This window comes from Sinohyriopsis cumingii, chromosome 19, assembly GCF_028554795.1.
Source record: "Sinohyriopsis cumingii isolate HCF-2022 chromosome 19, ASM2855479v2, whole genome shotgun sequence".
Classification (NCBI taxonomy): domain Eukaryota; kingdom Metazoa; phylum Mollusca; class Bivalvia; order Unionida; family Unionidae; genus Sinohyriopsis; species Sinohyriopsis cumingii.
In genome coordinates this window covers 19,693,414-19,720,583 of record NC_142979.1, presented here as the reverse complement: position 1 = coordinate 19,720,583, position 27,170 = coordinate 19,693,414, and the positions used below count along the sequence as shown (strand labels likewise).

At 34.8% G+C, this 27,170-nt stretch overlaps 1 protein-coding gene across 1 annotated transcript in view; it reads left to right on the top strand.

Moving 5' to 3' along the window:
* The first annotated feature begins 3,638 nt into the window (after positions 1 to 3,638).
* The window catches only part of LOC149775233 (G protein-coupled receptor 161-like), a 118,643-nt gene continuing 95,111 nt past the window's right edge, over positions 3,639 to 27,170 (top strand). The window contains exon 1 of the mRNA XM_089943360.1: positions 3,639 to 3,803. The gene's annotated coding sequence lies outside the window, so the exon portion shown is untranslated. The remainder of the gene's footprint in view (positions 3,804 to 27,170) is intronic.

Sequence of the window (27,170 nt, the reverse complement as noted above, 5' to 3'; positions counted from 1 at the left end):
AGAGATTAGTGTGGTAACAAAGTAAATAAAGTACAGAAATAGGATTATTAGAGATTAGTGTGGTAACAAAGTAAATAAAGTACCAGAATGGAATTTTGAGAGATCAGTGTGGTAACAAAGTACATAAAGTGCTAGCATTTATTTTGAGAGATTAGTGTGGTAACAAAGTAAATAAAGTACAGAAATAGGATTAGGAGAGATTAGTGTGGTAACAAAGTAAATAAAGTACCAGAATGGAATTTTGAGAGATTAGTGTTGTAACAAAGTAAATAAAGTACAGAAATAGGTTTATGAGAGATTAGTGTGGTAACAAAGTAAATAAAGTACCAGAATGGAATTTTGAGAGATTAGTGTTGTAACAAAGTAAATAAAGTACAGAAATAGGTTTATGAGAGATTAGTGTGGTAACAAAGTAAATAAAGTGCAAGAATAGATTTTGAAAGATTGGTGTATTAACAAAGTAAATAAAGTGCTAGAATGAATTTCGAGAGATTAGTGTGGTAACAAAGTAAATAAAGTACCAGAATGGATTTTAAGATTACCGTGGTAAGATTGGGAGATCGTAACGCTGTAGATCTGATCATTTTTGAATTGAAACACATCAACATGGTTAGAAAATTGGAGACAATTAATTGCATAATTAACCAATACTTAAGTTCTTCCCTACTTTGCATTAGAATGTCGAAGGTAACATTTAATCAAGGCATGAGCATTCGACGTGTTTTTTTTTTTTTATTTGCTTATTTACATCATACGGCGTGGTTTTAAATGTCGCTAATCCGGTCCGCGTCATGATGAAGGTGCACGTGCTGGCTTTAATCAAACGACGAGGCGATTCGTACACTGAAAAAGTTCATTATATTGACATAATTCAGTTAAAATTATGAATTTTTCTTTTCATTCTGCCCCAATAATTGTATTTTTTTAAAATTATTATTATTAGTACATTTAGAAATAAAAAAATCAAATTCTAAACAATAAAGGACGCCTTCGGCATAAATAAAATATTCACTTATTTCGAGTAACGGTATTTTGAAGTTCTAGCTTTTGAACATTTGTTGCCTCTTCTGATTTTAATTGACCTTTATCGATGTTGATCAGGGAAGAGATATAAGTTATATATTAGTGAAAACTCGAACTTTAAAAAACATGTAATTTGGGTCTAGTTTTGACGTCATTTGCCTTTTATGTCACATATTAGAAAATAGTAGGTTCCTATTCCCGAAGGGTTATTTAAGCACAATATTTTGTTGTGTTTAGTTTTGTGTTTTTATTTGTTGAGCAAGGAAGAGGCATAAGTTAGATTTTAGTGAAAACTCGAACTTAAAAAAAAACAACAACATGCAATATCAAGTATCGATAATTTGGTCGTTTTAAAATTGGGGCTAGTTATGACGTACTCGCCATTTTACGTCACATGCTAGAAAATAATGGGTTCCTATTTCTACAGAAAGATATTGACGAGAATGTTTGACGAAAGGTCATTTAAGCACAATATGTTTTGCTTTGTGGGTTTTTAGTTTGTTTTTTCTTTCTCGTTTACAAGATATATGTCAAACGAACCAGAGTTTTAATGTCACAAACCTTTGTACAGAATCACACATGAAATTTGGATTTCTGTCACGCATTAAATATTTTATTTTCATCCTTTCTTATCTTATTTTCAACTGTAAACGCGTGATGGGCGCTATTCCTGATACAGCCAAATTTGACCTCACACGGTTGTATACACATATCAGCTGAGCTGTTTCCTAACCTTGACTTGGAATTGACCTGCACAGAGCGCATTTCGGACAGTCCATTAACTGGTCACTCAGGGCAGTAAGTAAATGGGGAAAGATAATCTTAAATGTTTAATTTGCTAATTATGTCTAGTTCTCATTTGTCTATATTTGTCTGTGTTTGTATACTTTGATTTGTACATGCTAGTTATATTCATTTCATTATTATCACTTAAATTTAACCTATAAAGCCGAGGTTGTATAGTCATAATCAAAGGATCGCGGGTTCAATACCTACCAGGGACAGCTAGGGTCGCCGTCTCAGTGTTTCACTCGGTAAGGCACTTCGCTCCTACATTCTCGGCATGGTATAACCAACAATGTGTTGAAAATGTCATTAAAACCAACAAAGCAAAACTAATCTGAACCTGTTTTCATGACCGTATGTTTTAACTGTCCCTTCTATTTTGAAAAGTGTCCTCATACAAATTTCAGGAATGTATATGTGACATAAATTGCCGATTATGGTACTAAGTGACGTACCTGCTAATACGAAGTCAGAACTGGCTGATGAAGGACTTACGGAACTAATTTAAATCCCAAAGGAAACTTATGGAATACCATACTATTAAAAATGCAATAAGTGTAAATTTCGAAACATTCATGATTGAGCCTATGTCTCTCAGTTTAGACGCTTGATGCAAGCTTCTGTGTGGCAAAAACAGTATGAGCAGCTGTATTTATTTATTTATTTATTTTCATCTGCGCTTTCTTTTCTTCCAAAAAAAATTAAACCGTGAGAAACCTAGAAGAAAAAATTAGTATTTGTAAGCATGAAATCGACTATACAGAAATGATCTTTCAGTGATAACGCTTTGTTCTTCGCCCAATAGTGTTGTCCAGATATACTATGTGTTTAGACACTGTTCACAGTAATATCAGTGTGAGTTAATTGCTCTTGCCCAGGGTCACATTACAGTATACAACAGCTGATCAAGCTGGTCAAAAGCATTATTCAAAGTCGCTACTTTAGGTTGTGAGTTCGGCACTACTGCACTTAACTACCATGGCTCCTTATTTTCACTTAAGACTGAATTGAATAACGGAATAATATAAAGTATTATTCTTGTAAAATTTTAGCTCTTTTGGATTCTTTTGTCAAGTTAAAAAGAAAAAATAATGTCATACACGTTGCCATTGTAATTGTGCGTCAGTGTTACTCACATTCATGTGACAGGAAAAAGTGCTGCCGTGACACCATTCTTGACATAGAAAAGCATATATATTGTAAATCGCACAAGCTTGTAGAGTTGGTTCTATGGATCATTGTGTAAAACTGCAAAAACGATCGGTTCATAACTGTCTACTTATTTATTTATTTATTGATTTCAAAAGATGATAGTTCATCGTTGTTAATCATATATTTTCCTTTAAGTTTTGCTTTGGCTTATGTACCTCGTTAACCGGGCTTGTTGTACGCATTGACCTTAGTGCCCAAGTATGAGTATAAGTGTCGCTTTTCATTATTTTAAAAGTTTCTAAAAATATTAATAAGACCCGTTCAACCCGTCATTGTGTGATTCAAACCGATCACCATTCACTAATGTTTACAGTTCATTAACTATGAAATCCGATAGTTTCACCCCACAAACACAGATTTTATTGAAAGCATTATTGAAACTCCGATTTAAAACTGTCGTCAAACTTAAACAGTGTTTCATGCCGTGAGCAATCAAGGGCAACTTAATTTTCCATACCGCTGCAAGGAAATTTCTATGACCTGAAATATTTGTAGCGAACATGGGGTCTATTTTTAGTAACACAGGGACGAAATTAGCATAACGACTCTCTTCGTATTACCAGCTCAGACTATTTAGATGAATAGATATTCTATTTTTAGCACACAGACAAGGGATCGAAGGCAGTGTAAGCTGTACACATCCTCGGAAAGACCTGTACTGTCAGAACCAACACATCTGACTTAGTCGTGTGAAGACATGAAAAACAACCATTGAGAGAGAATAGTAAGGGAAAATTCGATTGTGAACAAAGCACTCGGGGACAGCTACCAGACAAAAGAGGGTGAGTATAACCGCTACTTAAGTGTTCGACTGTAAATTGATACACTAGCTTCGTGAAACGTACGAGTTGCGTATACGAGTAGAGAAGGAAATATTGACATCAAGCGTTTTTCATTATCAGTGCCGCTTTTCGTCTTGCAATTCTCTAAATGCTTACACAATTATAATAAGAAAAACAAAGAAAGTCTATATATATATATATATATATATATATATATATATATATATATATATATATATATATATATATATATATATATATATATAGTTTATCATTGTGCCTATTATGTTATGTGTGATTAATTGCTTCTCTATTATTGTGACAAATATAAGCATCCCCACAGCTGCTGCCCGTGTATCTACATTTCTACATCTGTTGTAGCCAAATAAAAAGAAACGTAAAATGCAGTAATGCAATGGGGAAAAAAAGTAACGGAACGGGGAAATATAAAGACTCTTCAATCGAAGAAAACCAGTGAATTAAAATATATTTTGCCAGGCTGTGAGTCTAGCACATTGAAGCATCTCTAATCACCAAAGCTGCCCTTTTAACATTCACCTACGTAATACAGCCGCTATTTGAGTCGGACATATTTTAAAAGTCCCAACATAATAAATTTAATATAAAAATAACGTACTTATAACCGGCATGTTTATGTAGCCTGTTCAAATGGTGGCTGACATATGCAGGTTCTACCGCACATCTAATATTAGTATTTTCGATAGAATTGTCATATTTACATCGTCATTATCGTCATTATCGTCAAAAGAAACATGGAAAATTGCACATTACTAGAAAAAAATTAGTTGCCTCAGTCTCCACGTCTAAATGTTGATTTAAAAAAATAGCGTAATGTGCAGATGTAAATCGTAGCAGAAGAACAGGCATAATGTGTGTGTGTGTGTGTGTGTGTGTGTGTGTGTGTGTGTGTGTGTGTGTGTGATTTGGACTTTTTAACGTAGCTTTAACAATTTTTCAGTCATATCGCTACGATGTCTGCAGTGTGGTAGTTTATAGTGATGTCTAGCACTGGGACATCATGCCGCAGACATGTAGCATGATGTCCCACCCAGCCACATTATCCTGACACCAGGCCGACCAGTCCTAACACTAACCTCTTAATGCTGAACGCCAAGCGAGGTAGCTGTTAGTACCATTTTTGTAAGTCTTTGGTATGACTCGGCCGGAGATCGAACCCACAGCCTCTCGCATCCGAGGCGGAGGCTCTAACCACTAGGCTACCGGAGCGGTTTTGGCATAATATGAAAGCAATCAAGATGAAAATATCATATACTGGTACAAAAACTATTTCGTTTAAAACTATATTTTTCACTGCATTCAAATAAACACTTGGAAGTATCTATTTGAAAACTTACAATTATTCCAATTCAACGAATGTGGTCATTTGAAAAAACAAAACAAAACACAATAACTTTGTAAATTCACTGAATAGATGGACGGGAAGCAAACATATACAATGAGAGAAATAATACGATTATTTGATTTATGGAAGCGTCACGTGACTTAAAAAGGCTTTTACTGATTCGTCTATTTATAAAGAACGAATTGAAATATATAGTTTAACTTTAGATGCATCGTCAAGATCTAGACATTTTGATGTGTAATCTCTTTCCAGAATTACTCATCGCATTCTATTGTTTTTTTAACAGTAATGCTCTCTCTATCTCTGTCTCTCTCTCTGATGTATATAATCGCTTATAAGTCGAGTCAAACTTGCACCAACAAAAATCCGTCTCTGCCTTCATATAATGCGTCTGGAGATCAGAGTCTATATTTTTGGTTCCAATGATCGTTCATAACAATCTGCACAGACCCAGAGATCTGTGCATATTGCAGTTGTACTCTTATAAGCAAGTACATACAGTGATATCTCTCTAGCTATCTTCAGACCCGTGACTGCTGATATTTTCTTTCCAGAGTATAGTGTTACAGGCACATACGTTATTTTGTTGTGTTTCTTCAAATTAATTCAAGATGTGAAACTAACATTTCTTATAAATAGAAATCTAAGAACCAGTTAGTGTCAATTCTTTGCGGTCGTCAAGTGCCGCATATTCGTCATTTCGGTTCAAATGACAAAGGTAACTGCCTAATGTGCGAAATGGGAGTGATGTCAAAGAAATTGGCAAACGTGTGCGAGGTAAATGTAATTGATAATATATTGTATGTATGTATGTATGTATGTATGTATGTATGTATGTATGTATGTATGTATGTATGTATGTATGCATCTTTTGTCAGTGGGCGCATCTCACCCTTGGAAGTTTGAAATATCAACGTTTGGGTATACCACGCACATGACCATTTAAAAATGCCAGATGTAAATGTGCCGGTGGATCAATTGACATTTTGTTTTCCCCATTTGTAATCAGTAGTGGAACTGGCCACGTTACTCCTTGTTCAGGAGCAATTCCCCTGTGCATTTCTCTATGTATGTATGTATGTATGTATGTATGTATGTATGTATGTATGTATGTATGTATGTATGCATTTATCACTTTCTTGATGGTGAGTGACCACAATTCCAATATTTCTACCTCATTTTCTACAATAGATATCTGAAATTGCATGATCATGTGCCACTTGTTTTGTGATTTTCTCCGTGATCGTTTCCAGCCTGTCCACTTATGCCATGCGTGTGTGTGTGTGTGTGTGTGTGTGTGTGTGTGTGTGTGTGTGTGAAACGAAAATTACTAATGGAATTGCAGCCAAAGATTTCATTCTAAGCAAGCTCTTCGTTGGGGATTGGGGTGGAGAACAGTTACAAGACAAAACGAACTCTAATAATAATAATAAACTATCTTTAACGAGGATAACACATTTGGTCATGGCCGACCCATCTGCCATGTGGTCCTCAATTTTTGTAATAAAAAAGTATTAAAAAAAATAAAAATAAAAAATAGAAACACATTAGTCATGTTTGAGGAAGACTCGGGGCCGTATAGAGCGAGCATGTGCCCTGGGATAAGAAACACCCGAGCCTCTCCTAGTTCTTGTTTTTAAAAAAATTCATTTATAAAATTAACAAGTGTTGTTCGGCCCGGGTCCATCCCCCCATTGTCGGTCCTGTGAATACTTTACATAATGGTACAAAGAAAACTCCCATTTCTGTATCATTTTTGCAGGCATAAATTGCAGGTAGTGTTATACCCTGTATTAAAATATTCCTCTCGCCGTTTTGTAGAAAAGGTGGATACCTGTCGCCTGCTTCTAGGTTCTCGCAGTACTCCTGTTTTATAAGTGTTACTTGGTCGTTAATGTGTTCAATGGCACCGGATATCGATATCAGTTCAACAAGGTTGAGAGAGAACATGTGTATCGTTCAGAATGAAAATGCAAGAAGGATTAGTAGTCCCAAGTTTTGGTTGTAATCACTTATACAATAAACAAGGCATTGCCTAAAAGGCAGTCTTGTCGTACTGGGGATATATTTACATCGAATTCCAGACTAATTTGCAGGTTGTCAGAGGTGGGATGATGTGAGATCCCCACAACTTCCGTTGTTTTGGTTATCGTTATCTAGGAAATGATCGACTATGGTGTTATTGCCCGGACTGGGTAAAATATGAAATTAAGGAATAGAATAACAGAGATTTGAGCAGAGATATAGAATAAATAACAAAACGAACCCCCGTATGTAAAATATAACAATTTATTAAATTTGATACACACAATGAAATTGAACATGACATTTGAGTGATTCATTTTGAATTAGAAATATAATTTGAAAGTTTATGCAAAATTGAATTATCCGTTCTGTTCCACTGATAAAACAAAATGTCATCATCTTATCGAGTGACTGATCGAACTCAAACTGCCGGCACGTCATCTTCATCTGGTTGCTATAGGTTTTCTTCTCTCTCTCTCTCTCTCTCTCTCTCTCTCTCTCTCTCTCTCTCTCTCTCTCTCCATTTACCCTCTTCAGGTCATCAACCGTTATGGTTGTAGTCTGTGCTCTTTTCCATTTTGCAGTACAGGTATGGAGTTATGTATCCGTCGGATAAAATATAATACCCAACCTAAATACGTCTCAGGTTTTTTTTTCCTTCTGGGTTCAAGCAATTTTCCCACTCTTTTTGGTCAGGTACTGTCTTATCGTAATTCAACCAAAATAAACTATGGTCATTTCGCAGCCTGATCTGATACAAAGACAGCCTATTAACGTGAATGTATGTCTTTTATAGCGACTATTCACATTCCTAACTGGATCTGTGACATATCTTCTTTTATAATGATTACGCCCTATGAGCTAAAAATTGCAAGATGAATAATGTCGCACAGTATACGCGATTTTCTTGGTGGAAGGAATTCACAACTAAATCACTCAAATGAATTAATGGACTTAAGTCATTGCCCTATCTACGTTACTTGCTAATTAGCGATTCATTGACGTACATTTCCAGATATAGAAAAATCAATTCTCATGATACATATTACAAATCATTTAAGACATATTATTTATTTCTCACATGTACTGATGCAAGTTCGTAATTATTTTGTTGAATTTATTCGTTTAAATTCATGTTTCAATTTTCCTTGAATTCTGAAAATAATCGTACATTCTCTGTCTTGAATGTAATAGAACTCATGTAGTGTTGGACTTTCATGGATTTTTCTGAAACGCCTTGTGAAAATTGATTTATTTGTCTTGAATGTTATAGGAATCATGTATCCTAAGATTTCATGCATTTCTTTTGATATGAATTGTGATAAGTACTTTGAGGGGAATAGTTGGTTTTGATATATAGGGTTTAACGCGATGAGGAGTACATTAAGTGGATACTTGGTTTTCTTAAATATGGGTTAACCGTTTTCTTTTCTCAGCACATTATAATGTTAAACACAAAGGGGTCTCTTTATCGAGCGAATTCAACACTCCCTTAATTTCCGCTAAAAGTCACTTGTTTCCCCTTATTTCCAAGGACTTCTCGACAACAACCGTTGTCTAATGGAAGTTCTAATAACGTGCCAAGATGTTAAACAGTTTTCCTCTTATGAACGAATGACCACAAATATCACAACTTTACAATTGCATGGCTTCTCCTTGTTAGAATTCTGTAGTTAAGTACTTAAATACCATAAAATACAAATCACAACTTAGCAACAAATACCGGGAATTACTTTCCACTATCCCGGGTCAGTCGAACCACGATTTCAAGCCTCATTTCACATGTAACTTGATACCACATTTATCGTCATGCCAGCAATTAAAGGTGTCCCCATATAATGGAACAATCCCTTCTAAATTACTCCACTGTACAAAATAGCATTACCTGTCACAAATATTCTACATGTAAATAAAGTGCCAATCAATACTATTTTATTTAATTGGAATTATTTGGCTCCATGCCCACTTATCCGGCTCTGACCTGAACTCAACTACAGAGCTAAAGCTTGTCATCATGAAATCTCATCAGTAATGTACTCTGTGACGCTAGCCTCTAGAAACTGGCTAATTAATCGGGCTGAGGAATAATTCCCCAACACCACTTTTCGTAATCAAATAACTAATCACAAAAATCTAAAAAATCTAAAAAAAATCGAGACGTAAATACAAATGGCACATACCCAAGATTTATTACAATATATGACACATGGCAGATTGTATATTTGTTGTTGGAAGAAAACCTCTGGAAGAATCTCTGACCAGTTATTGGCAATCTTTCTCACTTTTACAACTCTATGTCTTAATCTAACAGAAAAGAGCGAAAACCAACAAATTTTTTAAAAATAGTTTATTTCCCTCGAATACGAAGTGAAAATTTAAAAATAAATTTCAGTATTGTGAATCAAATCTCAAGTAGTCCAAATGCATGTTGTTCCAACTGAGTTCCAATGTTATTCCAATATTGAATGTTTTGATGTTCTGGTGCTAATGTGTCAATGGCCTGGAATTTGATAGTGTGCTAACAGTATTTTAATGTATCACACTATTATAATCCAAAATGCCCTTGCCTGAATTCATTATATTTCCAGATTAATGTTCCATTCCAAGAATATTACTGAGCTCTTTTTAATTCCAGTGAATAATAATTTGAATAAATAAATCCACACAAAGGAAAAGCTGAGCACATCAATATGACCGATTCTGCTTCAGACGCGCGCGCGCGTGTATGTGTGTATGTGATTTTGATTTTTAACGTAGCTTTAACCGTTTTTCAGCCATATCGCTACGATGTCTGCAGTGTGGCATTTTATAGTGATGTCTAGCACTGGGGCATTATGCCTCAGACTTGTAGCATCATGTTCCACCCAGTCACATTATCTTAACACCAGGCCGACCAGTCCTAACACTAACCTCTTAATGCTAAGCGCCAAGCGATGCTTCAGACGTTAAGACCACAATGTATACTTTTTCAAGTAAGCAAGATTATATAAAAAGCTAAGACACAAGAACAGAGTCAGGATTTAGGTCAGTCTTCTTTAGAAAAAATTCAAAGTGTCAACAAGTTTAGGAATTTCCAAGTGGAAGTCTGATGTCCTTGACCCAGACCGAAGTAAGCAATTTTACTTCGATTGATAATGATCTCAATATTTATATTAATACATACTCATCGAGAACTATCAGCGATGTATTTGCTGTTTACAAAATAAATGTTACTGGTCAGGTACACCATGAACTTGATTTTTTTTGACAAAGTCAGATACAAAATACAGATATAAATAACATACAATTATAAAGCCAATAAACAATACAAATTAAATACACATAACGTCACAGACACACATTGGTCGATCGAACTCACGCGGACAGAGGTGATATATATAGTCTGTAAAGGCGAGCGCCCTGGACCACTCGATCATCTGGGTCCCCTTAGAGGGTGCGCATCAATTTTATGAGTTAATCCATTGCCACTTTACAAATAATCTACAAGATGAAATATTTGTTTATACGTAAAGAACACATATTATGGACCTAATTCCAGGTTATGCACAAGCGATGGAAACATTGCATGACGAGGAGAAAAAAACAACACCATCTAGAAGATTTGCTAAAGAAATTATATCCCGGGTAGAGTTATGCATGGATGTTCTAAAGGAAAAATATGAAGAGAATGGTGTTGAAAGATAATGGACAAGAACTATACCACTACTACTACAGCTACTACTACTACTACTACTATTACAGATAGTATAACTACTACTTAAAATAATAATAATAAATTTAATTACTTTCGTAGATATCGCAAATATTACATGCGGTCGAAATACAGACAACTCGCAAAAATTGCATTTGGGGCAAAAACTGACGACTGGCTATAATTTTCCTAAGACTGCAACGGGAAGGTTCGGCCGAACTTCTCACAAGTTTCAGTTAACTTCACACAAGTTTCAGTTGTATTGTGCATTATCGCTCCTGACGTGTACGTTCTGTGTAGGTCTACCTCAGGTTTGATTCAGCTGGTAGCATCTGGAGGGCATAGACTGTATGTTTGGTTGAATTGTAGTGGTTGTCGACTTTCGAGCTGGCTTTGTTGTGAAAGTGGCCTCTGTGATTAATCATTCGCTTTCTGAATTCAACGGATTCGCCAGCCAATTAAGTGGCACAGATCTTGCATGTCAAATGATGGATTGCATTTTGGGCTGGACATCCCGAATTCCAATGGACGCACATGCCCTGATGGGCGCAATCGTACTAAATTCAAATAGTCAGTCAGTCCCGAATTCCGATTGATCCGTTTGTCGAACTTTTGAACGATTCGGTCTCTGGCGTGTGTGTGTGTGTGTGTGTGTGTTCTCCACTTCTTCACGTTTCTGTTAACTGCATCTTTTATAAAGAAAATCTTCATGCCAAAAGTTTATATTTTTTCAATATCTTCTGCAATAATCGATAATCGTTACTTTTTATCAGGACCGATTTTAACCACATCTGTCTTAACTCAGTTTGAATTATAACATTTTTATTTTTTTTTTTATGAAATATGGAAAATTCAATTGCATATGAAGTATTTTACTCAAATTATATGTGATCAAACCAACATGTTTATTGTTTGATATTTTTTTTAATAAAACCCTTTAACACAGTTGCCCGGATTTTAATTTTGTAGGATTTTTATACTTCTTGATATGATAAGAAAAAAAAGACACGAACCACATCCAGATGAAATATGTTTATGTATAGTCTTCAGTCCACTAATACTTTGTTTATACACAGGAAGACTGAATTCCATACTGGCATACACAATTAATTTGCCACTCATTCCCTTTTCTATATTTATAAAACCTATTTGCTTATGTTTCGACAGCTCTATTAATATTTTCTGATTCTTGTAAGACAGTTTTTGTTTTGTTATGATTCTTAAATTTAAATTCAGAATAGAGTTATGTTGCGATTTCTGCAAAAAGAAAAAAAAACTATCGATGACTCCCAGCATTAAGCATAAAGTGATTTTGTGTGTGTGTGTGTGTGTGTATATATATATATATATATATATATATATATATATATATATATATATAATACCAACACAATGTCATTTTGTATAGTACTAAATTACAATGAGTGTCAGATGTATTATGTACATTTGGTTGATCTGGGTCTATTCATTTTGCAGTTGGACCCGACTTAGAAGTGAGTTTATAGGATAGCTGTTGAAAGAAAAAGAAAGCCAACTGTTTTCATAAAAAGCAGTGTCTTTAATAACAACTGGGCATTTATTCATGTATTCTACTTATTCAGATTAGTCATATTTTGTTGGACTTTATCTTTAGCCAGACGACCTTTCCATAGATTTATTAATTTACACATCATAGCGCATAAATACACTGATGACAGCTTTTACCTTATTTATTGAATCTGGTATTTTCGCGTATTTATTTCCAGCAAAAGATTGCGTATGGCTTTTTAATGTTTAATATAGTTCTTTATATGCTCTTAATTCTAACTTGAAACAACGAGTTAATTAATAATTACGTCCAGGAGTTCTTTGTAGTTTTTCTCTGTACCGCCTACCTTAAATATATTCATTGCTTTGGAGGGCATGGGAAGTGGAAGATCCTTTCCCTCATCAGCACATACTCAATCCATATTCATTAAATGTTCATTCCATTCCATGATATGCATACTATCCTTTTTCAGATACTTAAAATGAGCATAATAATCAGCGAACTGAATTTTCCTATCAATAAAATGTTCTTAATCAGCTACCCTTCCATCACACGATGATGTAGTTTTTTTATAAAAAAAAATATGTCCTTTCGTTGTAAAGAGCCCCCTTCAGTTTTTTAAGCGTCCTTGTGCTCTTGATTTATTGTGCAGGCGTAACATACTTGATAATAGTCCTGGCGCTATTGGTTTATAGTGCTGGCGTAATATCTTCGATAAGAGTGCTGACGTTCTTGCTTTATAGTGCTTGTGTTAACATCCTTGTTAAGAGTCCTGATGTTCCTGCTTTATAGTGTTGGCGTAACATCTTCATTAAGAGTCCTGAAGTTCTTGCTTTATAACGCTGGGCAAAATCTTCGTTAAGAGTCCTGACGTTCTTGCTTTATAGTGCTGGCGTAACATTCTTGTTAAGAGTCCTGACGTTCTTGGTTTGTAGTACTGGCGTAACATCTTCGTTAAGAGTGCTGACGTTCTTGCTCTATAGCGCTGGGTAACATCTTCGTTAAGAGTCCTGACGTTCTTGCTTTATAATACTAGCGTAACATCCTTGTTAAGAGTCCTGACGTTCTTGCTTTATGGTATTGGCGTAACATCTTCTTTAAGAGTCCTGACGTTCTTGCTTTATAGCGCTGGGTAACATCTTCGTTAAGAGTCCTGACATTCTTGCTTTATATTCTTTGCGTAACATCTTCGTTAAGAGTCCTGGTACACGTAAAGCTGACTTGCTATTTTCAGAACTCTTGGTAAATTTCATGTTCGTTTTGTTATCTCATAATTTTGTTTCCTCATAGATTAGAAGTTCAACACGTTTAATTCTATCTGCTATTATCGCTTGTAATTTTTATTGCCTACATTTTAGGGTAAGAAATGGTAGCAGTAACCTAGTTCTCGACGTCTTTTCTTTATAAATCCTAACATCTGGAGCAAACGTCTTTGAAAACTTTTTTCCATAACTTAACGTTCCATTGAAATAATAATTTATTGAATATAAGTTTTTAGAAAAATTCATTGACAATAATATTATATAAAATAGTTTTAGTTTGCAAGGATATTGTTTAATATTTACGGATGTATTGTTTCTAAATATTTAGGTAATGGAATTTGGTTAATTTGAATGGAATTCAAACAAATGTGAAGGTAATAAAAGGGGTAACCTTAACGGCAATTTTAGTGGAATTCTGAACAACGTTTAAGTGGAGAAATTAGAAATATGTCCTCATTGTTCCAAGCCCTCCAGTTACTATAAAACTAACATTACATGTACATAAAGGGTGAGCACCAAATGAAGTCATGTGAACGTCGCACGCCAGCTTAGCGCTCATTACGGCCATTTATCGGTTGAGATGCCTCATACTTGTCTGAAACATTCTCAAGTTTTTATTTCTTTTATGCGTGAACTCAGTAGAGAACTCTTTTACTGACCGTGTCCAAATATTCCTAGTGTGCCTATATACCATTTTCTGGCGGTTTCTTCCTGTACTAATTATATCTCCTACCTGCAGATCAACAAGGCCGTTGCAGCCCATCTAATGTATTAGATATCATTCATTACAGATTTCTTGTCTGGTACCATGCCATCTTCACTAAATTCGTAACGGAGTGAGGAAGGCAGGGTAGCAGATTATTGATACACAAGTACATAACGGAAGTAATACGTCTCTCTAATTGTCCATGTAGGTGGCGCTCTAGAGTTTCATATCTTCCATAGGGTTAGATTTTCAAAGGAATTTCCAAGGTTTTCCTTATTGGTTATCCTGGCCATTCAAAAAGACCTTATATATCTTAAGTATTGTGAAATGAACTTCTACTTCCCTTTATTGTTCGGTGTATGATTGATGGGTGTGATTTGGGTCATAGAGTATACAGCTTGGCGTTATTTCAGACGAGCACCCATCAAAAAACTGATAGCTCCCCTTGGTCATTTTCACTTCCCAGACTTCTGCAGTAAATTGTATAAAATGTGTCCATATGTTTTAAAAAATACTTTTTATATATTTTGTAATTCATTCATTGCACTTTCATTGGTATTGTTTATTCTTGCGGAATTCGTTTTTCCTATTTTAATAACTGCTAAAGATAGTGTACATCAAACCAGTTCAGGTTGATTTTTCAAGCACACGGGAGCAGCCATGTTTGTTAGCAGTGTGATTAGATACTGTACAGTTTCCACAAGCACAATAGTCAAAGAGATTCAGCCACATTACATTTAAGTAACAGAGATTATCCAGCATTCTCTCTACTGTGCATGTTCCAAAAAACTTCACCTTACATCTGTCACTCTCATGAAGACAAATTTCTTTCTATTTATGCTGTATTACTCCATCGAAGTTTTTCCTGAGGCACGCTCCTCGCGACTCCTGCTTTTTCAATACATATCGCTTCTGTAATGATGTTTTGACTACCAGGTTACGTAAACCTCATTTAATTGTCTCTGGATTATCAAGCTCGAAGATTGAATGGTCCCTATGCATGCAGTACACTATGACATCATTGGTATATTATGACGTCTGTTCAAGTGTAACATTAAAACGTCATCTATCTTGTTTTCCATCACTGAAAGAAAAGAATCCCTGAGGATTTTTTAAAAGCATTTTTTGCAGATAATCTTACTGAGGGAGGTTAACCCACTGTGTGGTGTATGTTTATGATGTGGAATTTGGTATAAAAAAAGTCTCGCAGTATTCCGATTGGACTCTGTCCATGGACGCTGAAAATGTCCAAGATTAAAATGCACGAATCATCTGAAGATGAACTCCACCGTACAGCATCAAAAGTGTTTACAAATTCAGTACATAAATCCAGGGGAATACGACATATTGTTCTCAAATTTAAAAAAAAAAAATTCGATATGAAAATTTCTACTTTAGAGGGTTGTACATCATAAAGTGAAAATTTCCATTTTAAAACAGGTCTGGCCTTCCATATAACACTGCTATATTCTTTATGGAATCGATCGCTGCCCTGTCAGTCAAACGTTAACAGATTGCTACTAACAGCTGCCAGCTGATTAATGATGTTGCTGTGTCAAGGATAAGGAATTTCAAATCCGGGTGATAGCTCGTCCTCTCGCATGTCGAATCAGCTTTAACACTATCATGTCTGTCACAGTGCAACGTATGTAAAGTCAAATTTTCAAAACCTCATAATTTCCCATCCAATATATGAAACATTTCTTTGGTATTTACTGAAAATCATTTTGTTTTCAATGGATATTTTAGCCAAGTATGAGTATGATTATTTTAAAATATTAAATTTGTTATTTTGTATGCTAATGACTAATGAGCAGACGGTGGTCTCTGTTCTGGCTAACCACCGTTTCTGAGACACTAGTTAGGTATACAAAGTATATATAATTGTAAGTAAACGCGTGACCATTGGCACCTATCTAGTATATATGTTATCAATCCATTATGGAATTTGCAGAGAGAAAAAGGTTTTCCACCCGAATATTATAGCCAGGAACATTTTCAAAGTCTACACTGCTACACTGTATTATATATATATATATATATATATATATATATATATATATATATATATATATATATATATATATATATATATATATATATATATATATATGTATATTATATACGCTGTATCAATGATATACCACGAGATGTAAAAAAAATTCTTTGAAAGGAAACGAGGCTTGCCCGAGTTTCCTTTTAATAAAACATTTATACCACGAGTGGTATTACATTGATACAGCGTACATACTATACATATATTTTATTGATATCACATACAAATACACATATATGCACTTTGAATGGAGTTACGATATGCTCCTGGCAACTGTGTATTGATGAGTGAATGAACTCCTCACATCCCTGCGAGTGTGTCCGCTACAAAATGTAGTTCTACGAAAATTTTTCTTGTTCACAATCACATATGCAAATTGATTAGTTTATTGTTTTCTTTTTCAGTTTCTATGTTTATTCGCATTTATTAAATCAATATAAGACACTCATGTTTAAACATGAAATATAATTTTTATGAAGAAAGTAGTGCACTACAAACACGGGTAGCTTCTTGTACACTGAACCTGTACTGTTAGGCATTCACGTACTGGCGTATGGAAATTAGCGTGGAATAGAAACTAAGTGAAATGACGAACCAACAAGAGGTAATTAAAATATTTTAATATATTGACAGTTCTTTCTAACTCATTATTCTGTTTTAAGTAACAGCTCTAAAGACTATACAGTTCTCTCTCTCTCTCTCTCTCTCTCTCTCTCTCTCTCTCTCTCTTTTGGAAGGCTTGAGTGACATTACCAACATTCATAGGTCCAGAGACATTGTCGTATGACACAAGCGAAAATCCCCAACGCTCGAATTTTTATGGATTTTGCTCGTATGTAACTACGATAATCCAGAGAGAGAGAGAGAGATGATGATGATGATGATGATGATGATGATATTCAAATTTGACTTATAGGCCTATTGTCACTGTCTATTGCAACTATGTATCATCGATATTATGAACACTGTAGATAGATCCCAAGGAAAGCGTAAACATACCGTTACGACGAACCAGATTACTGTAGGTTACTTGGTACAAGTTCAGTTTTAATATTTTCGTCCAGCGCAATGTTTTTCTCTCACTCCAGATTTGTGCTTATTTTGTCATTTAAGCACGATAGGAGAATTGAAAAAAAAGAAAGGATTCCGATGCATTTGTGTACCATTTTAAAATCATCAAGAAAACAGGGATAATTAATACTTTTTATCGTTATTTTCATGTCGTACATGATTAAGGAATGAGTAGAGAGATTCATCATTGATCTGTAGGACTGCGGTTGAAAGAATGTTTATATATTCGTATTATTGCACCATGGGTGGATCACAATTTGATATACCAATAGTATTGGTATATCAATTTGCTTTATACCAACACTTTAAATGCCATGTTAGTTCTAATGTACGTGATATATATTCATTACAAACGAAATACACCCGTCTAATATGCTTACAATTATGAAAGGAACTCGGTTCTAAAAGCTGGCTGTTTAGATCTCACAGCTGGGTTTATTGTTTGACAACCTTACTGCACAGCTTGCTCTCATAAAAAGTACATATTTATGTCTACATTCAAAATCGAACAGGAATATTCTTAACACAAAAAGACAACAGTAAGATAACGAATTGACTTACACCAGTATAATGTTAACACCAAACTTAAAGATAGGTCAGAAATAGACAAAAATTATCCCCTCCCCCCTTTGCATTACATTTCTTTTGTGGAGTTTGTTGAGGGAAGCCACTATCACCAGCTAGAACCATCGTCATGTTCGTCACAAAGAAATATGAACCGTTGTGTTAGTTCAGTTGGTAGAGCGTTGATCCGTAATCCATGGATAGCGGGTTCGATACCAACTCAGGCGAGTCTAGGTCGGCTGCCTCGAAGTTTTCTTGTCCCATATTCTCGGCATCATATAGTCATTGTTATTTATATTTGATTTAAGTATATTGTTATTAGGACTTCAAAAATTTTATTCGTGGATTATTCTTGGATTATTTTTGGATTTGATTCTTAAAACCGTAAGTTCTTATTTTTTTTTTCATTTTTACAGAATTTTCCAGAGAAATATATTATTATTGTATTTTTCAAAGTTTTTGTTTTCACTCTTTCCTGTGTTACTGTTTATTCGAGCATAAACACGTGACATAAGAACATTAATTTACGAAAAGTGTCGTTAAAACCAACAAATCATCAAAAAAGGACAAAAGCCATAATCATTACTGTTACGATGATGACGATGCTGATGACAATGCTACTACTACTAATAATAACAATGTAAGCAATATAAATATTTCTCTTTCTCATTCTTTATCCTTTTTTTAAAGAAAGTATTCAATGAATGTCTTCCTCGCCATAACGTATTATTATTATTATTATTATTATTATTATTACTATAATTTATTTATTTATTTATTTATTTATTTATTTATTATCAACAGAATGAACAAAAACGGCAGTGATTGAAAGTTTTTTCTGGCATTAGATGACAATTTGTAATTTCTAATTCCTTTTAATATTGAAGAGTCCCCGACTTCCACCTATCTTCCGTCTCAGTGTCGCAAAGTCCCAAAGAATTCAAGAAGTTAGAGATGTACTTAAAAATTTCTGATTGTTCGTATGTTGTACAGCAAAGTTCTTTATTAGTGAACAGTAGTACGTCAGTGAATCCTCGCAAAGTATCTCCCATGCACATCTACGAACTTTTTAAATCTCATTATCAAATTAATAAATGTTGTGTTCACTTTTTGGTAAGTTGTTCATTTGGAGAACTGCCTGCTTTCAAAAAGTATTTATCCCTCAGAGAATCTTTGAAGACGTATATTTGAAAAATATGTTGTTGTTAGTCAGGTCTATTTCAAGAATGGTTCAAAGTTTGGATGCCGTGTTCCTTCAGGAAGTCGTCCGCGACGACGGATTTAAGCGCCGGTGCGTTTTCAAGGAGGGGGTGGATATCTCGGGTACCGGTGCGCAGATGAGTATTCAGGTAATGTTCCACAACTTTATCAAGGGATACAAATATCATGTGAAACTATCAGTCAGGCACGTGTATCTCGACGACCGAGCCGTTTGCAATTAAAAAATAATGCGTATAAAGCTCTATTGACAGTCCGACAACGTCGAGAGATTTGTTGTCTCCTGTCGTTTTTTCTTGAGCAGGTTTGAAAATGGATAATTCACGTGTCATGACCTGCTACAATATCATTCAAACGTGACTGGTAACTTGTTGTTGTTGTTGTGGGGTTTAACGCCATTTTGCACCACATGATAGGCTATACATGGCGGCCAGTATTAATGGTGGAGGAAGAACCAGAGAAAACCCCGGAAAGAACCACCGACCCACGAGAAGCTACTGGCAAGCTTTCTCACATACCCACATTGGCTGAATCCTAGACTCGAACCGCCGCAGACAGAGGTGAGATGGCAGTGATCCGTAACGAAGAGCGCTTTAGACCACTCGGCCACTCGGGCCCCTGACTGGTAACTGGAATTCGGCGGTGGTGGCATAGAGGCTAGCGTCTTATCCATCGTCTTATCTTAACAAACTTAGACGACGTTTCACCGAGTCATAGCTACATGAAATCGACAGCAAAAATGATTTATTTTCTTAGAAATTACGAGGTTTTTTTTCTCGTCATGTCTTTAATCCGCTGACAGACGAGACGAAACTAAAGCGTTGATGAAATTTGACATTATACTCGCCATTTGCATTGCTAGTCACATGACTATACAACTCTGGCAATGCTCATGTCCACATCACATAAAGGATATATAATTTTCATTAAATTTATTCTTAGAACAACGACCAGGAACCTTTCGCTGTCGCATCAACCTTGACAAAGCCAGATCTATCAAGCAGAGGGCCAATGTCAACGCGATAATCACGTGTTACAACAAAACCATCGCTGGCACGTGCTCTGTTTTCATGAATTAAATCGGATTTAAGGCATATATCTATCCTACGTATGACAGTATCACGTGACTACCGCGTTGACATGTGCCCTCTGCTTGTTTCAATCTGGCTTTAACAAGGTTGCTTCGACAGGTATTTGGTTACAGTCGGAACAAATATCTTGCCCTGGGACAAACCGTAGTAGCCGATCCGGGTTGATACATTGATTCGATTCGAACGTAATGTCACAATTAACCTAATAGTGTTGTTGCTGTTCTTTTTTTTTTTCTTCTTTTTTTTTGCTGCTGTTGTATCTAATAGTTAAGCTATGAACGCTTATCATTCTATCTCACATCATTCCCATCAGGTTAAAATGTTTTCCATCATAGTGTAAAGTGTCCAACTTTGTTACAGTTATACATAAGCACATCTTCCCTCTTACAAATTGAACAGTTTTCGATATCTCCATATCTGAATTGTCATTTTTTTTCCTCTGAAAATTTCAGTGTTTATTTATCAGGTGAGCCATGTGTGAGCCCTGTTATTTCTGTGCATTTTTAAACAAAAATATTTCCAGAGACACTTTACTGTGCCAAGGTTGTGGACCTTTTATTATGAAACTTATAAAGATTGACCCACGAACCATTTTCATTTACGAGGTCATTTAAATAGAAGATTCCTCTCTTCAGATCCAGTGTTTGTACATTAGAGTAAAATTTCCAATACTAATATTAGGACTCATTTATATATTTGTCTGAAAGAGTTCTTCTTTGTTTTTAACAGTAAACTTACTGTACAATTTGTTGCAAACCAAAATATATATATCCAAAACTCACTCATTCTACCCATAACTCGCCCATCCTATCCAAAACTCACTCATTTATGTATGAATTCTTTTAACAAAATCTATTCCAAATTGGAGAATGTTTATTTATGTTTGGGAGGATAGCAAGTAAAATGGTTTTCATGTTGGATTTAAGAGTAATCATTCTTTTGATCCAACCCACAGAAATACTAATATGACCTATTTAAAGGCCATCCCCACGACAGTTTTTAATAATTATTTAGTTTTGCAGATAAAAAAGTTTTGGTAAACGTTTAATGACTGTAATTTTAAAATAGGTGGTAAGCGATCCTTTTTTTTTACCACAACAGAAGTAAATTTTCAATTTCCCAGATTTTTTTAAAAAAAAATCTTAATTTAATTTAGCCATATTGTTTATCTGTGTAAAAATATGAATGTGTCAGGCAAATAAATTTAGATGAATCCCAGTCTAAATAGTATTATGAACAATATTTAATATTAATACCTGTTCTAATCCAATCCAGAATGTTTTTGTTTTCTCAGTATTTATCCTAAGGCCTGGGAATTTACAGGATTGATAAAAAATGAGATCTTGTGTTGGTTTCAGGGACTTGTCAGAGTCATAAAGAATTAGTGAAGTGTCAACTACATACTATGAAAAAAGGTATTATGTAAATTTTATTTGTATTCCTTTCATATTTGCATTTGTCCTGATCATATGGGCTAACATCCATGCACACAAAAAAATATATGGGGAGAGAGGATAACCATGTCCTAATGTCAAACCACTATAAACATTGTCCGTATACAATAATGCTTAATTTAATATTTTATAAAAAAGTTTTTTTCGCTGTTTTAAAGTCTTCTCCAAAAATTTCTGAAGTCTAGTACTTAAGCAATAAAAGGCCATGCTACACAGAATCAAAGAGGTTTTCGAAGCCAGTTAAGAGACAAAGTCCAGGTAATATTCCATGAGATCCTATATATTGCAAATATTTTCGAAAATGCAACCAAGCATGCATATCTGTACTTTAATGTTTGTACCGATACAGAAAAGGCAAATTCATTAAATAAGTGTAACTTTTCTTAGCTCTTGAAAAAGTATCAGCACAGTACTAAATGGAGCGTTTATCAGTCATTGCATCCATTTTATTGTCCCTAATAGATCATTTTTTTTTTTCTTATTTGTCCTGGACATTAGCTAACGGTGGAGAATGTTATTTGCGTTCAGTATGAAGCGTCATTAAGGCCTGAACGAAAATAAAACATCTCTTGAGTTCAGCCTCTTAGCTTTGCGAAGAATAATAAAGCGAAATGTTATTATTCGGTAGATTTCAGGAAGGTCATTTGCATTAAAGAAAATCAGACCATTAAATTCAAATGGAACTGTTTCTAGAAAACGTTATATACACAATGCTGATTTTTGGTTTGGTTGTGTCCAGGTTATTGCCTCACGTAACCCATGCTGATGTTTGGATTGGCTGTTTCCAGGTTATTATCTTATATTGATTTTTGGATCTTTTGTGTCAAAGTTAGTGCCTCACATACCCTTTAGTGAGTTTTGGATATTTTGTGTAAAAGTTAATGCCTCTCATACCCTTTAGTGAGTTTTGGATGTTTTGTGTCAACGTTTAGTGCCTAAGTAAAATTGTCTTGATGCATCTGGCCTAATAACTAATACACTGATTTAAACCAAATATGTAAAAACATATCGGAAATATATAACTCGCTTAATTGGCATAGTAATACCCTTGAGAGAATTTACCTAATGGTTACACGCCTACATAAATTACACAATATCACATGTATATATCAGTGTTTAATAATTTCATTAGGGTACATCCAAATTGCACTCAATTTTGATCATCAGCATGAAATATTATTTAATCGGTTGGTAATTGTTTCAAATTCTGTTTTAAATGACAGCTTCCATTTTAGATAAAGGTATACTAATAAATTGGCATGTTTCCGGCGATTGGTCAGTTGACGGCATACTATTTTAATCTCCAGCTTCATTTGCACATTCATTTTTAGAACTTTGCTGATGAAATTTTCAAGATGATAGTGCTTAAGACAATAAGTTTAACCAATGTAAATTTAATAAATATATTCTGACAGTTTTAGATACTGATATTGCTGTATATTTCAACAAAAGTACGGTCAGTTGTCTTGGTGTTTATGGTTCGGGCAGTCAATACTTATAAGCAGTCACTGCTTAAATGTAAATGGTCAGTTCTCAGGTGTGGCGGACAGGTAGGTGGAGTGGCGGTAGAATTAGTTACTTTGTATAGACCATTTGATTCCTGCAAATACCTGTATTTTTTTCTCATTCCAGTTGGACCAAAATCCATTTATTTAAAAAAAAGTCTTGCACATTTCCAAAGTGTTATTGTCATGAATAACATGTCAAGTGTTTGCTGTTTTCATTATTCACTCTATGAGTAGTTTCCATTTGTGTATAAATATTGCTAAGCAATTTGTGCTCTCTCTCTCTCTCTCTCTCTCTCTCAGTGGAAGCTACTGACAGGTTTTCTCGCATTACCACACTGGACGACCCCTGATTCGAACCCACGAGAGGTGTGAGTGATCTGTAAAGACCATTCGGCCATCCGGGGCCCCTGTAATTGTAGGAGGGATTATTCAGTAACAGCGCGAGAGTCCGAGGCGTCCGGGGGCATTGTTCTTTAGTGGCGCCTCTAGTTTGCCACAAATAAAAGTGTTCAAGTGATCATCTCCATCTTGTACTAATATTAGTACCCTTACTCCTACCTCGTGGACAGGGTACTAACATGAGCATATACGTGTTAATGGAGCAAGCCGGGTGTGATTCACACCCGGCGCTATTTTAGAATATCATCAATTTGACCATATTCCTTGCATATAATCCAATAAATTGAGTTGTCCTCTTATTTAATACCGGAAGTATCGAAAGTCATTGTAGAAATAGTTGTAAAAACTCGTTTACCTTTTTTATCCGATATTTTCGTTTAGATCTTCCGCCATATTAGTTCAAATAATGATTACTTCCGTTCTCAGCCTCGATTGTTTGTGTGCCATATAAGGACATTGAGGCCTTATTTGGAAACGTAAACAAATCGTAGTAAAAATCTAGCGCGGTTTGAGTCAGAAATTCTGCGCATTAAAAGTAAATATGGTTTATCGGCAACTTAGAAATTCCACCAAGAAGCGATTATTCGCCACTTGATTGATAATAACATAGCGTAGAATATCTAAATATAGTCTGGCAAGCCTTAGGTAGAAAAGGGTTCACGGCGAGAGTCTCGCGTTATTTGTCATGGCAGACACGGTGAGGTTAGTGTAACCATGCCAATTTATTTTATCGTGTAAGGGCTTAATAAATTCAAAATAAGCCAAACTTCTTTCACAACATGATTATACTTATGTAGTAGATTTCTACACTGTTTTTTTTTTCTGACTAGTGATGACTTTTGTGTGCTCCATTACATGATATAAGATAAGTTCGTAGCCTCAACCACGACAAATCAAGCTGAGGCTACGACATCGTAGCTAACCTCCATCCTGCCCCCCTCCCCTATATAAATATAAGTTTTGTTAAGAATTTCCCCATTACATTAAGGTGAGGTGTACAAGTATGAAAATTTCAGCTGCAAAAAATGGAGCTCAGAGGGCGCTCCACTTCGTCTTCATCTGGGGACAATCCCCCACTCTTCGCGCCGGCATTGGTATTACTTCAAAAAGGAGAGATATTTGAAATATTCAATTATGAAAACATGTTTAAATTAACGGCTCAAATAGTAAACTGCACATTTTGTAAATGGGATTTATAAAGCAACATATTTAGTTACAATAAACATTGACAACGAGAGAACAAGACCTGTCTGTCAAATTAACGATGTATACCTAGACTTTGTGACTTGAACACAATCTAGCTCAAACCAGCTGCCCGTCCTGTCTGTCTTGACTTGGATGGTTTATAATCTTTGCAGGTCTGTTCCAGGTCAAGGTTGGAAAATATGCCTGTTTGAGAACAATTTTGTCAGGAACAGCATTTATCTCACGTTTAAATGGCGTACATTTTGCCAGATTATATATATATATATATATATATATATATATATATATATATATATATATATATATATATATATATATATATATAGAATGGGGAGTATAAAGACCAGTTCATGATTAGAGTGCGATGTCTCAGGGCAGGGCAGTTGCAGATAAAAGTCTGTTTACAACAACATGTGTATCTGAGATCCAAATTGGCTGTGACAGGAATAACACTTATCAACTGTACATGAAAAATTCCAAAATTCTTGTGTTATTAAGATATGCATTGGACAAAGTTTTATTGTTTCAAAACGACACAATGTTGTGATTTTTGAAGCAATCGTGAAAAACAAAATAGCAAAAACAGCTGGATTATAATATGAATCAAACATAATTTACTGAACAAAATGAGAGAAAAATAATGTATATAAACGCGATTCATTCATTTTTCTTTACCGTGTATACACACGTTTAACGCACTAAACTGGAAACAAGGTAGACCCCTATCTATTGTCATACGCTATACTTACAGATCACGGACTGGCTCTTCGCTTGATATCGTGCTTAAAACGAACATGTAAACTTTGATCATCCGGCACAGCAGGAGAAGGTAGTTATGGGTCAGAGTTGCTTGTAACTGAGCGCGCTCTTTATACAATACGGTTTTGAAAATTTGGACGTGGTTTTCAATACCTTTGTATTTTACAGTGACAAACTTTATGAGAATACAATATTTTTTGTACGATTCAGGTATTATTACGTGGAATGAAAAATAAATTCTTCTTTGCATATATTTTTTGTTGTTGCCATTAATTATTATTTTATTAGAATATTATGGAACAAGGAACAAACATTTTCCCATATTGAACAAGCGGTCAACCACCTGCTCAAGTACAAAAGGTGGCTCACAAACAGAAAATAAAATGTCAAATACAAAAAGGGGCACAGAGAACAAAAAAAAAACCTATAGGTTAATTTTGAAATCATATTTTTGCCTCTCAAAATAAAAGGTTGCATTTAAACATTTTCAGTTAGCCGTCGTTCTAGGTTTGGTTTTGTGTTGTTAGGTTTAACGCCATTTTTCAGCACACGATACATAACATCCAGTATTTATAGGTTACTGCATTTGTAAAGGAAAATATGAACTAGTTTTTCGGATGGAAATACTGCACGACCTACGGAGTGCAGTATATCCATCTGAACAAAACGAGTTCATATTTTTACATACAAATGCAGTAACCTTTTTTTAAAATTATTTTGCTGATTTTCTTATTCAACCTAAGGCTTAATTATGTAAACAAAAATACACTACACGAAACAAAGTAACTGAATGTATGCCGTATTCCAAACTAAATACACAAGCGCAGATTCATCATTACACAATAAAAAAATTATTAATACGCACATAACTCCGCCCAGATAAAGTTGAACTTAGTCACGCGCTAGACTTAATTTTCGAAAGAAAATGGCGTTTTGGTTCTACTTAAAATTGAAATTTGGAGTCATATTGTGAATGAATGCGTATTGCAACAATTTTTCCATTTGATCTGGAATGAATAGATTTTGGTATTTTTGTCGTTTCTACGAAATTTCACGATTATGGATTTCATTTATCAGTGCTAATTCTACATGAAGTACATCGTATTTCAACGGGGACAGCAGCGTGTTGACATTTGCAAGTGTGTTTCTGTTATGTCATTGAATGTTTGAAATCATAATGTGGGAAAATTTGAAGTCTTTCAATTGCAATTATCAAAAAGACGCTATGGAATAGAATGTTTATTTCATTTTGAGTGCAATAAGGAGGATTTAATTGCCCTTGGAATGTAGTCGAAATTACAGTACAATTTCGAAATGTATAATCAAGCTTGAAAACCCATATCATGGTTCATGTAAATCGGATTTGCAGAAGTAAGAAAGTATATTTTAAAGAAATTCAGGATGTAAAACTGTAAGTATATTTTTTGCCATTCTTATTACCAGCT